General features: G+C 39.0%; 1 long non-coding RNA gene across 2 annotated transcripts in view; it reads left to right on the top strand.

The window, feature by feature from the left end:
• The first annotated feature begins 9,238 nt into the window (after positions 1-9,238).
• Positions 9,239-15,294, top strand: part of LOC137153994 (uncharacterized) — a 55,821-nt gene continuing 49,765 nt past the window's right edge. For both annotated transcript variants that reach the window (XR_010920008.1, XR_010920009.1), the window contains exons 1-2: positions 9,239-9,293; positions 12,173-12,295. This is a non-coding gene — a long non-coding RNA (uncharacterized lncRNA). The remainder of the gene's footprint in view (positions 9,294-12,172; positions 12,296-15,294) is intronic.

Genomic DNA, 15,294 nt, shown 5'->3' with positions numbered 1-15,294 from the left:
TGATTTTTATGGGCTATGTTGCATTGTCTCCATAACTGAAGGAAGGGGGATTCACCAGAATATTTATCTTGTTATCTTGTTATATTTTACAATCTTCATTTCCTCTGAGTTTTTACGATTCCTAAATATAAACCTGTGATTTACACAGGCTCCACAGCTTTCTGGTTAAGCTTCCTTTTAGAACACAGAGAAAAGCCAGTCTTTAACGTATGAATTTTGAAACCATTGTCAGCAAATTTATTTGCATGGAATAATTGTGCTTATAAATTTAATTCTTTGTATGATCTGACTTCCATCCATTATCTACTAGAGTATGTTTGTTTTCAATAACCATGCAGTGCTCTTCATTTGTTCTGTTCTCCATATTGTGATACAGTGCTTGTGAAGGATTGTTTTGTACTATACAGTATGTGTCTTCCTGGAACTCCCTTATCAACAAGACAGTATATTTTAGGGCCCATGTATTGTAAAGAGCTGAGCACCTCCTGAAAAATGCTGAGGACATTCAATTGTCATTGACTTCAGTGGTATAATGGATATCAAAAGTGCTCAGCATCTTGTAGGATTGGGGTCTTAGTACATTATAATGTGGCTGTCAAGTGAAATATTCAGATAAAACATCAGTCCTTTGCCCAGTTTACTCTTATAATACTAAAAATAATCCATGGATAGTCAACAGTGAAAGACCAGAATACTACTCATATTAATTAGCAATACATACTGTATTTTAAATTTTTAAAAATCCTCTGTTATATATACAGTGCATGAGTGACATTTAAAATCAAAGGAAAAAGAAGTATTTATGGTTTTTATTTTTTTAAAGGAACAGTTTGGGGAAGAAGAGTTCCATTAATGAATACCAGCACCCTAATTGTGCAGAGATGTATGCACATGCTTAATTAGATGCAAGTGAGTAATCTCATGACTTCTCACAGTGCATAAAGTTGCCATGTGTAGGTTAATGCACTGGATTCATTTTCCAGCTCAAATACAAGCTTCCTGTGTTACCCTAGGAAAGTAATTTAATTTCTCTGTGCCTCTGTTCCTCTCTGTAAAATGAAGAGAATATGTCCTTTGTCTATCTTGTATACTTAATTTGAAAACTCTTTGTGACAGGGACTGTCTCTCTTTAAAATTAGGACTTGGTTTCCAAACTCTTCCCCTAAAGAGCAGGGGAGTGGAGAGCTGAGATTTGGTTTGGGTGTATTTCTCACAGTGATTATTATAAAAAAACAGCAATACAAGCAGGAGGATACTCATACTGCTAGCTTCTTTTCAGATTTTGGTAATAGATGTAATAGATTTATAGTAATGAAATCAGATCAAGCTGCTACTCCCTACTCCAGTGGATATATTCTGGGATGGGTGGCTGCCAGCTATTCTTTTTTTTCCTCCCCTATCACCTGACAGAAGAGTCCATAGCTAGCAGCGCCCACTGAAGGTACAAACTGCAAAACTCTTGCAAATTTGCTCCATGCCTAGCTTGCAAAGCAACTTGGGATCCTTCAGACAAAGACACACTACAAATGTGAGATTATTATTAGTTCTTGCTGACTGTGTCACTGAGTCTCTGTTCATCCAGAGGTGATATTCTGCTGCTGCATTCTGAATGCCCATTATAAAAAATGCACGTACATAGCAAGCAACTGCTTGCATACTGCTTAAAATATTATATTTTGCCTTCCATCTAAATACTTAGACAGGTCAGAAAGGAGAGTCACTGGAAACTTCCTACAGAAATTTGGAACAGAATACATGAACGCCTGCTGACCTTGTTTACACCTGCTGACTGTATTTACAAATTCTTGTGGGCCTGGCTATCTCTTGTGCAAATCACAAATATATTAGAATTTCTAGATGGTGCATAAAGCCAGGATGTGTTTTGTTTATATAAAGACAACCGGAAACAATAATTATATTAACAGCATTCCTCCACTAATGCCAAACTCAGGATGTTTCTATAGCCTTAGAAAACACCATAACCCTGCATGTTAATTCCACACCCAGAAGAAGTCTTGCAAATAAGAAGACCTCAAGTATCAGTGTCCACCTGCAGTTCGGAAGGTGAATGTTGCAGTTTTTGGTAAATGTCCTGATTTTTCACACTTGTTATCTGGTCACTCTATCTACACCTGCCTATCACAACATGTGCTGAACCTCATCCAGTGCTTCAAATGTCCCCAACCACAACTGTGTGGGTGAAACTGGAGAAGCACTATGCTCTTGAATAAACTCACACAGAAAAATGATAAAAGACAAAAAAACACCATATCACCTGAGGGTGAACAGTTTTTATAAAGTGATCACTGAGTGATCATCTCTGATCACATCTGACCTCTCAGTCCTTGGCCTCAGGGGAAACCTACACAACACCTTCAAAAGATGAGCCGGAAGTTAAATTCATAACTCTGCTCGACACTAAAAACCACAAATTTAACATTTCTATGGCTCATTACAATAATTTGTAACACACCCTGCAGCCTACTAACACTCCTTCATCCTGTGGCCACAGAGGTGGTACTTACTCATTTCATTATAAGTATCTCCTACAACAGGTTGAAACCTCTTATGCTTAATAATCTCTCCTACCTTGTATTTAGTTTGGACACTCTGGTTACCTTCCCCAGACCTGAGGAAGAGCTCTAGGATGCTTGAGAGCTTGCCCCTTCATTGTAATACTCTCATTTGCATTCTAAACAGGTTTAATTGTGCTGTGGCTTTCTGAGTATCCAGTCAATGACAAGTTCTGACAGCCCTTTAAAGCCCCTTTGATGGGGGCTGAATTGCCTCCCCTGGCCCATCTAAAAGCCCAATGTCTGCTTTGCATACAATTTAATAAATGAATGAAATTTGCATGCTGATTGCTACTATCCCATCTCTCTCTCTCATCATTACCTCCTATCTCTTTTAGTTCCTTGAGGTCCATTCCCCCCATGCTAAAAGCTAGCAACACTGTAACTGTGGCTGGATACAATGTGAAGATGCCACCACCTCAGTGGGAACACCAAGACTGTGCTCCTGCTACTTCAGCCTTGAGAAATTGTTGCATCTGCTCTCTTTTGAGCTCAACCAGACCTAGGGCAGAGCAAAGGATGTGGCCGTGGATCCTTCTCTGCGCTTTTCCTCAGCTGCCTCCCTCTATCCCCCCCTCCCATTTGGAGAGGCTAGCAGTTGTGACAGCAATAACTTTGCACAGTGTTGCACTCACAGGAGCACGGAGACTACATTATACCTGGCCACTACATTGGGGCAAAAGAGAGAAGCTCTTTGTAGTCTTGCCTTCTCTCTATCCTTCCAAATACCAGGAAGAAGCTTTCACTGAGTCATTCCTCTAAATATGTGGTGTGGGAGCTTGTAGATTTCTTCTGGTATGGCATGTTGATTATTTTATTTGCTCTCATACATTTATCATTGTATCAGTTTTCATGAGTTATTTCTGAAACAAATGCAGACAATTTTTCTATATTAAATCATATACATGGTAATTTGCAACCACATCTTGAAGCTATCATCCTTATCTCTATGTACTTGCAATTAGGTGGAATTGTTTTGGTTAGATGGAAAGGTCATCCGCTTATTCACTTCGTATTTGAGAAACAGGCATAAAGGAATAGTATAAATAGGTGAAAACAAAGATGTTTTAGTCATATATTTAGTTTGCCCAAGTTAAAATTGTGCTCATGTCAAACTATGCCTAGGATAATAGTAAAATAGGGAAGAGTTTACTATAAAAGTTTCACTGGAAGTTTCAGTGGTGAGTCAAAAGGATTAGTCACCAAAAGTAGGGATGGAAAGATAACAAGCTTCTTGGAAGAAGGAAAGATTCCCAGAGCAGGAAGGCAGGGGATCTGAGAGAGGACATAAAAGATGGGAGAATGGACTTGGTTTCCACCTGGAACATGGTGGCTTCTTCAGTCAAAACTACTGCTTAATGCAGATGCAGAGATGATTATTAACTCAGATTATGCTTTAGCCAAGAAAAGGATCTATGTGAGAATCCCCAAGAAGGTGTGTTTAAAGCAAAATAGCCAGTCATTGATGGTCAATGATAGAAGTGAACTGAAATATAATTTGGGTAGAAAAATCTGCTTATGACAGCAAGAGACTCACACACCTAAATTTTCAATGAATTGTGTGGGATTTAGCAGCAAAATCATTTTAAAGGTAATATGGCTAATTTCCCAAAAGTTAATAGAAAACTAAGTGTCAGTAAGTAACTGAACGTGAGGCATATACATCAGCAAAGCAACCGTTGAATAGTTTGAAATTACCATTGGCCACCTGTATGTAGATAATTGAATGTAAACTGGCAGTGTGGATCAAACTAGTTCAACATCAGCAACATTCTCTCCAAGAGTTTTCCTTTGTTAATCTGTACGCTTTTAGGGGTCTAGGTTGCAACAGAATAATGCGGGGAAAAGAGATTTTACCTAAACAGAGAATTAAACTCGGGCTCCTGGATATCTCAGTCCTTTAATTAGTAGCCATGAAACTCTGCCTTCCCAGAGACTGACTCCATTTTAACTGGACAGGAGCTGCATTGATAGAGCTCTCTGGCTTAATTCTGAATCCTGACTGCACCAAGAGTTAGCCGGCTTCCTGATAATCCCACCTTACACCTGAAAGGGGTATGTGTGTGTCAGGCAGATTTAACTCCTTATTTTCTGTGCTCAGGTAAGGAAGGATTCTGTACCCTTTAGTTATTACTCCATGCAGTGTCATATCTAAGATAACTATTTTTCCTTTTTTCTTTTGTGTTCTTAATGGAAAAAGTGCTGGTAAACAGAATATTACACCCACAGAACATGTTGGGGTATTGTCTTGGATATAAGGGTTAAACTGTTGTGGTTATTTATGTGTACCACCTACCAATGAACTATTTAGCTCTCAAGACTGGGAATTAGTTATGAACCTCTTTAGTCTACTGAACCTAGTGAATCAGTTTCAGCAGCCTCACAGTCCACCCAAGATCATATGGTTTCAAAACATCACAGGAGAATTATATATGTGCATCTCTGTGCATCCATTCCAAAATTCAGCCCCTAATAGTTAAACTGCAAAAGTGCCAATTTTAATGTAATAAACCATATAATGACAGGTTTGGTTATAAAAATTCAAATCTAAATTATATACAAAAAGTTTTACACAACGTGATCCAGTAATGATTCTTTGTAGTTGGATCAGAAATTTCCTGAGCTAATCAGTGGAGAGGAAATAATGGCATTATAAAAGCACTCCATTGATGTGTAAATGATTGTCTGATTAAAAAAAAAAAAGAAAAGAGGAAATGCAGATTTATAAAGAAATATGTTTTTTTTAAAAGCATCCATGGAGCTGTCTCACTGTATTCTGTAAGGACAGGATGCTGATTAGTCTGTAGGTAGCAGAATCTGACAAAATGAAATGTGGATGAATTTTACCATTGATCTAAATGAAGGGTGGGGATGGAAAAGCAAATAAAACAAAAAGGTCAAACATAAATGGTTCTGACCCCTCCCTATTTACACTGGGGTAACTCAATTTAAGTAAATAGTTATCCTGATATAATAGGAGAGTGAAGTTGTGGTGGATCTCGCCTACTAATATAATTTTAGAGTTACAGTGTAGTGGAACAGGAGTAGTAAATCAGGTGAATTCAGTGGTAAGTCAGCCCCTTCACCTGTAGTGGTCGGCTTTGGAATTTCTCCTGCAAAGTTCTAACAAACTTTACAGTTGTAGCAGATCCTCAGCTGATGGAGCAGTGCTATTTACACCATCCAAGGGTTTGCTTTTTCTGAAAACATAAACAAAAAGAACAAACCAAAACTCCTCTTATTTACTTTTGCTAGCCAAAATATTTGTGGATAGCAATGTGTCCCTGCCTTCCACTCCCTGCAAAACACCCCTTATTTATGGTGAGCACCTGTATCTGAGTTGCTCTTTGTCTCTTTATCTTATCAGGAAAGTTGAGCACAGGAATGTGATCAAGACTAGTATTGGGCTTGAAAAATATATTGATTTCCTTTCCTTTGATACTTAAATGCAAAAAAGCAACTGTCAGTTTTTAATGACCTTCTGCTCCAGCAGCCCTATCTTTTGGGGGCTGAAATTGATTTCTTATTTTAGCATTTGAAGATTTAGAATATGCTCCTTGACCAGTCACCCATGAGAGTGTTCCATGAAACCAACACAAAGGGTAGGAGGGCACCTTCTTAGAGCATAGGGAGAGAGCATCTGTCTGAGCAGACTGTACTGAGGCAGTTCCTTCTGTTCTATGCTATGAAATTAGTGTGCCCAAGACTGTTCTGTTCTACAGGTCAGGGTTATATCTTTGGTGAATAAGATATTGAGTCAGAGCCTCAGCTGGTATAAATTTACACCTGCTGAGACTCTGGTCCATATGTTTACAGTAAGGAGTGGTGTTCCAATATTATAGAGAGAGGGATTTCTTTTGTATATCTGAAATTGGGAAATTGAAATGTATGGAAAATAATAAAAACCTGTCCCCTATTCCTTTCCCATTCCCCAGCCCTCACAAAATTAAAAATAGCTGTTGCCCATTTCTGGAAGCAAACCGGAAATGTTTGGTATCTTTATTGTTTCAGTTTTAGGTCCATTATCAAAAGTGCAAAACCCTGCAAGGAAAACTTCTCCCAATGACCTGACAAGACATCTGGTGAGAAACCTCTTTCATGTGAGATTGCCAGCCTAATTTTCCAAACTAAAGTGATTTGAATAGTTCCAGTAATCTTCGTCTGAGGGTCTTGAAGGCTAGATGCTTATCTTCATTGAATCCAAACTATGAACTTGGTAATGATAATTACCTATCACTGGGCAGGACAAAATCTTCTGGGAGCTAATGTAATGTAAGCATAACATAACTAAAGGTCCTACCAAGACAGACACACTTGTATAGGTTTAAATAACTCATAAAAAGTACTTGCAAAAGAATAATATTTATGACCACTATAGCATGACTTGAGTCTAATTTAAAATAATAGCTATAATTTTCAAGGTCACTTCCTTGCCCAAAGAGTTGCATACTGTGGCTGTGCAGCTATTGCATTCCACTGATATAGATAGATCTTTTCTGTCTCTGAAAGTACCTGATATACCCCAAGAGGGTGTCTAGCCACCTACATGGAACTTGGAGGGAAGAACACACAGGGTGCAGGAGGGAAGTGTTTGAAGGAGGCAAAAGGAAGCCAGTCTGTATGCATATGTTTTGAATGCTAGCTGCAGTTGCATCACCTGTGTAAATAGTGTTTAATAAAGTTTAGTTTAGTTTAGATTTACAAGCATGGAGTCCTTTCGTGTTATCACCCAGTATGTAGTATAGAAAACAGGATATATAGATGATATATCAATTTAGCATGGAGGTATTTGGTTTGAGTCTTGCTGCTCAGGAGTTTGCGAAGGAAAGACTCAGAAAACCATTCAGAAATTCTAACTGGTATATAATATCCTTATCTATCTTACCTAGTGTTGCTTGTAAAATGTGCACGCTAAATAGTATCTGTTCTGTAGGAAAGAGAAAGTATTTGACATGACACGTTTATGTTTTGGTTGTCAGGCATAACAGCTTTCACTATTATTCACTGCCCTTTGCATATTGAAGAACATATCTAAGTAAGCTGAACACTCTTGTGTTTTATGATAGTGTGTTACTGGGAAAATAAAACAGTTACAATTATCTGCACAACAAATAGAACTTGTCAGATGGCAGACATGCAGAACTAATGCAGATGGCCAGCTCAGAAAAGCTGTCAAACAGAAAGACTGAAAGAAAATATCTTGTCTTTAGATTTTGTAGACTTTGTCAAATAAACATGCAGCTCACAATTCAGTGGAGCACAGTGGTGCTTCTGTGCCTAGATTTTGGTCCCCACTGCTGAGGGAAATGGGCAGCTTTTCTTGCAGAGGGAGCTCTATGTTGCATCTGCCTGATAGCACTTGCTGTTGCATCTGCTCTCTCCTTTAAGTGCAATCAAATAACAGTTAGAAATATTTCTTCCTTGTTTAAGGATTATGTGAATTTTATAACCATTTTCACAACTAAGTCATAGCTTTAGAATCTGCGCTTGTTGACTGTTGATTTTGAGCCATAAAGCCCTGAATGGCTTGGGAGTCTGTATGTGTTTCCTTATGAGACCACAGCTCATCCCATATGATTCTGCAACAGCTGTTTAAGTGGGTTACTCTGGATTTTCCCATAAAGTGTCCTATGGAACTAAGGCCTGCATTCTTGATGGAGACTGTTTATCCAAAGACCAGTGGGTGGCCATGAGGGAGGAATTACACTTGATGTGACTTCAAATTACTTGATGATTTCCTGTTCTATTCATTCTCTCTGGAGCACCTGGCATTTTCCACTGTCGGAAGACAAGATGCTTGGTAGACCGACCATTCATCTGACACAATATGGCTGTTCTTATGTTGGAAGCTTTCCTTTTCAGTTCTTAAACTATTTGTAGCATAAACTTCTGGACCACAAGACAGCAGTCACTATGTCAAATTACCTTCTTACTCTTTGAATAATAAAGTCATAAAGGCAGCCATCTGTGACTACTGAGAGTAAGCAGAACAGACACCCCAGAACAGCAACCCCAGTTGCTGCAGAAGTTTCACAAGTGAAAGGCCATTTTCCTAGAACTTTGCTCAGAGCTGTCCCCTGCCCTGAAACGCATGAATGCTTGCTTGAGACCTGCTCTGACAGTGGAGAAGAGTGTGACCATTGCTCTGTGCAAGCTAGCAACACCAGACTGCTACTGGTCAGTTGGGAATCCATTCGGAGTTGGTAAATCCACCGTGGGAGCAGCTGTGATACAAGTGTGCCGGGCCATTAATAGACTTCTCTTAAGAAGGGTATTGTCTTTGGGAAACGTGCAGGACTGGGTGGAAGGCTTTTCTGCAATAGGGTTCCCAAACTGTGTGTGTGTGTGGGATAGATTGCATGCATATGGCACAGAGCAAATTCAGTGCTACGCATCTTGTGGAGGTGGTTTTATTAAGTTGAATTTTCCCGCCATTTAGGTCGGCGGAACTGACCTGCCAGTGGAGATGCATACATTATGTGGTTGACGGAAATTGCATTCCGTCAACCTACTTTATCAGTGTAGACCAGGCCTAGGTTTCAGCACTAGTTCTGCTCTTCTCCTAGGTGTAGAGAATGATGTGGGATACATTTGCTCTTTGGGGTAAAGGTCATCCATGGTCAGAGTTCATGCAGCTAAGCCAACTCTCCTTCTCTCTTTTTCCAAAGGTCAGCTACTCCTAAACCCTGCAGTGTGAACTTTGATGATTTCTACTTCCAGGTAATGAATCTTGTTAAGTTTTTGTCTGCTAGATTAAAGAGTCCTCGCATCTCTTGAGCGTACCTTGTGAATATGGAGAAAGGAACAGGCTTTCCTCCCTTTGAGAAGGTTGGAGATTTTGTTCCATCCAGGACAGATGAATATTTTGGCAGGTGGGATGATTGTGGTATGACTGTGGTGTTATCCTTCTATTGGAAATGCAGTAGACACGCGTGATAATGATATAGGTACTAAATATCACATTGGTGCAAAAACCCCTCTGTAATAGCCATTAGCAGCACAAGCTGCTAGTAATCACAGGATCTGGCTGGAAATTTCCCCAATATAAAAATGCCTGAATTTGGTCTGCCCAGAAGAGTGATGGCACAGTTCAGACTGAATGTACTGGTCATGCCAATGGTTGAATCCATCTGAAGAGAATTACAGAGTTTCGTAGATCAACAGTCAAGCTGACTAATCCATGCCCTAAAATACACAATTACTTGCTGACTTTCATAAAAATGCTGCTACTATTGCTCAATAAAGTTAGCAGAAACTGTTGTAGTAGCAGAGGGAATTATGCCATAATTTAAAAACAAGGGGAAATGCAATGATGGTAAAAGGTCATACACTTAAAATAAAAAAAAAATAAAAAAAGGAAACATACAAGTGCTATTCTACTGGACTTTTCAAAGGACTTCTGTGCAACATCACATGATTGGTTAGATGCATATTATATGGGAATGTCAGCTGTTTTTGGAAGATCAGATTGCTGGAGAATATGCACCAATGATCTGATCTGGTAAGACACATCCTTTGATTCTGACTGATTAGAAGCCACCCATGTTCCAGTATAAACTTATTTGATTGTGCTAGCTCCTGTTGTTTTCCTTTGCTCTGTGGCATATCCTGGTACAAAGCTATAATGAAAGATTAATATTCACTTTTCTCCCTGCCTCCTTTGTTTTTTTTTTTTTTCTCAGAAGGAAAAATGTTGAGAAGCCTTTATTTATTTTTAATAGAGAGCCTAATGTAAACTGCATCTTGCTGTAATCTATCCCACTCTAAATCTTAGATTGGTATGTGGCAGGTTTTACACCATTCTTTGCTTAACTTCTTACATTCAAAGTAGCTGTAGGCTGTGTCAAAGATTAACCTACTCACGGGATTCATGAGATACACAGATGTAGATAGAAAAAGAGCAGCTAGTAAAGTGCTTCTTTTTTATGTCTCTAACATCTTATATATTAAAAGCTTCTAGCACCTGCTATTCTTTAGAAGGTCTTTTGATCTGAGAATCCTGGCTCCTTGGGGCTTTTAAAAACATTGGCTGTTGAAGTGCCACTTATGGTCCCTCAAGGGAACTTTACAAACACTGAAAATTGGCACAGAAACCTAGTACTCTGCTTCAGCATTTATTCCTTTAATATTTTAACATGTTTCAAAATATTGTGATAACAGTGTTATAAATCTGTTCATAAAAAACCAAAACCAAATTCCCAAACTCACACAACTCTTACTTCTGCCCAGATGTCATAGGCTTTATGCGGGAATAGTATAAAACATGCTTTTGTTGCATTTGCAATTCATCAAGTCTTTTTGCCTTTAAGCAAATGGACAATGCATCCATAGGATGATCAACTTCAAAAGGAATCAGGAAGCCATGAAAAGAGCTTTTCTGATGCATAAAATACAGAGTATATGTATGACAGCCTTTTTTTTATAAGAAACCTTTTAGCATGTTTAGCAATTCAGTGAATTTGCCCTGCACTATAGGGGCTAGTGAGAAATAAGGTTTTAGGGGTGAATTTCTCTGTCAATAAAGAGTTCTTCACATTGGTTTTGGTATCCATTTATTCAAGCAGCCTTTATAAAATGATCCTTGGACACTATGAGCAGCCTTAGAGGAAAGTGCATGACATGACCTAGATATTAGAAATGATGGGCCAGATTTTATTGTTTTGTAAATCCAGAGTCCAATTGAAATCCAATGAAGTAATTGAGATCAGTGTCAGATTACATGGCTTTAGGCTGACATTCTAAATGGAGGCTAAGGGAATTAGGCACCAAACTCTCATTACATTTCATTGAGATTTCCTTGAGATTTCCATACCTAACTCTCTTAGGTTCCTTTGAATATCCCATTCCTAATCAATAACAAAGAGGGGAGGTTTACTGTAAAATTAATGCTTGAAAAAGGGGCAATTAGCAATAAAGAAGGGAGAAGGATCCCAGATGTGGTCTTGCTCCCATTACAGTCAATAGCAGCAGGAGTAGACTTCCTAAGTAAAATGTAATTGAAAAACAGAGAAAACAGTAAGTTTTGAGTTTTATTATATGCGCTCACTGTGTCTACCAAGGCTTGCCTGCCTTAGAATTCACTGTCTTGTGCAGGGTAAATCTGTGAGAGAAATTTCACACAAGAAACAGCCACATTTCATTGTTGACAGTACCACCAAAAGTTTGAATTTGGTTTGGTATCTGGGGAAGGAGGAAGGGGACCACTTTTCATTGTGAGACAATTTTACTAGTTCTGCTCTGAGTGAAGAGGTAAATTCTGCCTGTCACTGAAAGGGTGAGCTGGGTTTGCTACAGTATGTTTTCAGGAACTGGCTCTCTGCTAGTAGCAGTGCTCAGAGCAAGAATGCTGGGTTGGGGATGGGTGACAGAGTCTGCATGGGTAGAAAGGAAACTGTGTGGAAAATGGTTGGAATTTCTTTTCTTGAAATAGCGAATCTTTGGAAGGGGGTCAGAGAAGAGAGGACGAGTACTAGAGTGGCAGATAGGGGCAGGGAGGGAAGAAGAATTGGCTTAGCTGGGTTCTATTCCCTGCTATTGACTGGCCAGCAGACCTGGTTAATAAGGAACTCATGCAGCACTGATCCCTCTTGCCTCTGCAGGAAAGTATCACTCCAGAACAACTGTGCGTCAGAAAAGCGCTCCTGAGACCAAGTTCTTCCCAAGTTCTCCTCTTCGACCATGCAGCTGATGCCCTACCCCACATCCAGAGCTGAGCCAGAATGGTAGGCCTTTGTAAATTACTTGTCTTAAAAACAGTTTGGCCCTTAAAATCTTAATTTCAGCCACCTCCCCCACACTTGCATTTTAAAGAACAGATCCAACCGCTCTTCTCCTCTCCCTACTTTGTTTATTCCCATCATTCATTTTTCTGCTGGCTTTAATGAGGTTTGCAATTGGCTGAGGAGTAACTTGATCAACTTTTAATTTTTTGCAAACTGATTGGCTGTGGTAGTTTCTGGCTGGGTTGCCTTAAAATCTGAAAACAGCAATCTTGAAAGACTGACATGTCAAAATGTAATTTGTGCGGTGGTTTTCCCCCTCAACTTGTGACTTGAACAGAGGTGTATGTTAAAGAGATGTGCTTTAGTTAAACTGTTTTCTTAGACTAAGCATGAGGCTTTTCAATATGCCATAAAAAGTACCTAGAAACACAACACATAAATGCCTATTAGCCTTTTAAAAAGAGAATGTTGACTGTTATTGAAAAGTTCTTCAATAAAACAATTCTAACCATAGCACTTTGTTCCATCTCTACTGGACTTATTGGTAATTATGTGAGAAAGCCACCAGTGCTTTAATATTTATGCTGTCTTTGTATTGTGTTCTATCTGCATGCTGCTAGCACATATTCTGTTCTTCTGTATTATCATTTGGTGCAATTATTCCTGTAGAATGATATAACCATAATGAGAGAATCTTGCAGGTAAAGCTGGCAAACCTGAAGTTCAAATTATGTTTGCAAGTTTTCTTCTCGCAGAGCAGTTAGAAATAATTGCAGAATTACTGTATGTGCAATATTATTGTGTACACAGTTAAAGATGAGTCAATGGGATAATATTGATAATGATGATGATCAACCAACGTTGTTACGTGGTGAGTTTTCTTTTTATTTTTTGCCCTTTTTGCCCCTTTTTTCCAAAGACCAAAGAGAGCATGATGCTGACATACAGAATAGTCTGGCCTAAAATCCATCAACATTTTTTTCTGTCATGCGGCCAGCAAAACCACTAGAAAGAAGACTAAATAAAAGAAAATTAGGACACTATCATGGACTCAGATCGGCCTGAAAGGCCTTAGATTTAGGAGTATAGGTCTCTGGAAGCAGAGGAGTTGCCTCAGCCGCGGGGCGGGGGTGACCAAACAAGAATACGAATAGGGCTTTAACTGAAGAAATATGGCTCATTTATTTAGTCATTAATGTTAAATAAAGAGCATAAATGTAAACAATACAAACATGAAACCAAAGAAAGATACAAGGCCTAATATTTTTCTATGCATGCAATCATTTCTCATAATACACAATTCTATTATTGGTCATTTTATGTTTACAGACAGATATTCACTTGTAAACTCAGTTATTTACAGACAGATGGTCGTTTGTAAAATCCTAGTTACTTTTCACAGACAGATGAACAGACAGATGTTTGTTTGTTATCTTAAAGTAAGTGCTACTTTCATACGTTACCAAAAGCGCTTCTCTCCTTAAGCCCCTTAGGACAAGTCGACTCTGATAAGTGTTAGCCATCCCTTGGATGCTGCTGGTTCATAGAAGGGCTCAGTCCAGCTATCTAGGATCCCAGCGGGTTGCAGTCCAAAGTGCAACTGATGTTCTGGGTTTAAATACCCACAGGCTGATCACCAAACTGATCAGCTTGATCAGTATGTAACCAACCAGTGAACAGTGTCACTTTTGTTATCAGTATGTAACCAACCAGTGAACAGTGTCACTTTTGCTATCAGTATGTAACCAATTAGTGAACAGTGTCACTTTTGGGTCAGTATCATGATCAGTGAGCATTTCTGCTGAGTCATCCTGACTTATAGGCACTTTCAAGTGTTATTTAGCTGGGTGTGGTCAGCTCTGGTTAGCTTTTGTTTTTATGTCTGCCCTCTATTTGTGCTGTGCTAGCGCCCAGACAGCCCTTATCAGGTCCTTCCAGACCTTTTCCCAAGCTATATACTTTACTATTCTATCTTAAAGCACAAAATACATTAACTATTCTTTCTATATTCTACAACTATAAGACTACCTCATTTGCATATGAAATTACTACATCTAATCAGCAATTTGAGTGTGCAAACACCCAAATTGCACAGACACATGAGGTTACTCCCCAAAGAATAACACACATGCGTTTCTGCAAACATGGCTCTGAACATCTTATAATCATTTGCTACTTGTGGAGTTTTGTGCAATGTCTAAATTACCAATAATTACCTTTGGCCAGAAGGAAGGCCATACAATTTTTAATTCCTAAAGTTTTCATTGGGAACAATGCTAAGAGCAGTAAGGACTTTCAATCTACCATACACTTACTTTGAAATATGAACATGCAACTACCACTGAAGTCACCTTTTAAAATTAGGCCACTTATTCAGATGCCTGCCTTTGAAAATTGAGTCACAAGTACCTATTTATATGCTATCAAGCAATAGGCTTTTGTAAGGTAACTAAACCCAAAATATAATAGAAAAGCCCCTGATACTGCAACAAGCTCCACATGGGAACAAGATGGTCCAATGGGGCCAGAGCCAATAATGTGAGTGGAAAGACTCCCATTGACATAATTTGGGCTTTGGATCAGGTCTGTGTGGAACTTATTGAAGAACTAGGACCTGAGGTGAAAACTAAACAACGATTTCACTATGTGACCAGTGAGAACTGGTTGCTGAAGAACAAGGGTGGGACAGAAGTATAGAAGTTAATATCCTATGACACATAATAGACATAGAGAGGGAACTTTCAAGTGTGTTGGTGGTGAGCACAAAGAGAGACAGCAGCACCAATTGTCCATGTTGCTGACCAGTATTAATATGGTGATATAAGTGGGAAAGATCTTTCTCTGGAAAGCTCATTTGCAAAGATGTTAGAAAAAGAGAGAATGTTTCCAGTGAGTCAACTACAACAGCAATCTGTGTGGCCTGCAGTTTGATCTTTCACTGACTGAACTTCATAAGTAGGTGTAGGTAGGGATGGCTGGAGATGAGGGTGGGGTGACAG

This window comes from Emydura macquarii, unplaced genomic scaffold (genome assembly GCF_026122565.2).
Source record: "Emydura macquarii macquarii isolate MOO-44397 ecotype Brisbane River unplaced genomic scaffold, CSIRO-AGI_Emac_v2 contig_1253, whole genome shotgun sequence".
Classification (NCBI taxonomy): domain Eukaryota; kingdom Metazoa; phylum Chordata; order Testudines; family Chelidae; genus Emydura; species Emydura macquarii.
Note: the sequence above shows the minus strand (reverse complement) of the source record. Positions and strands in the feature narration are given on the sequence as shown.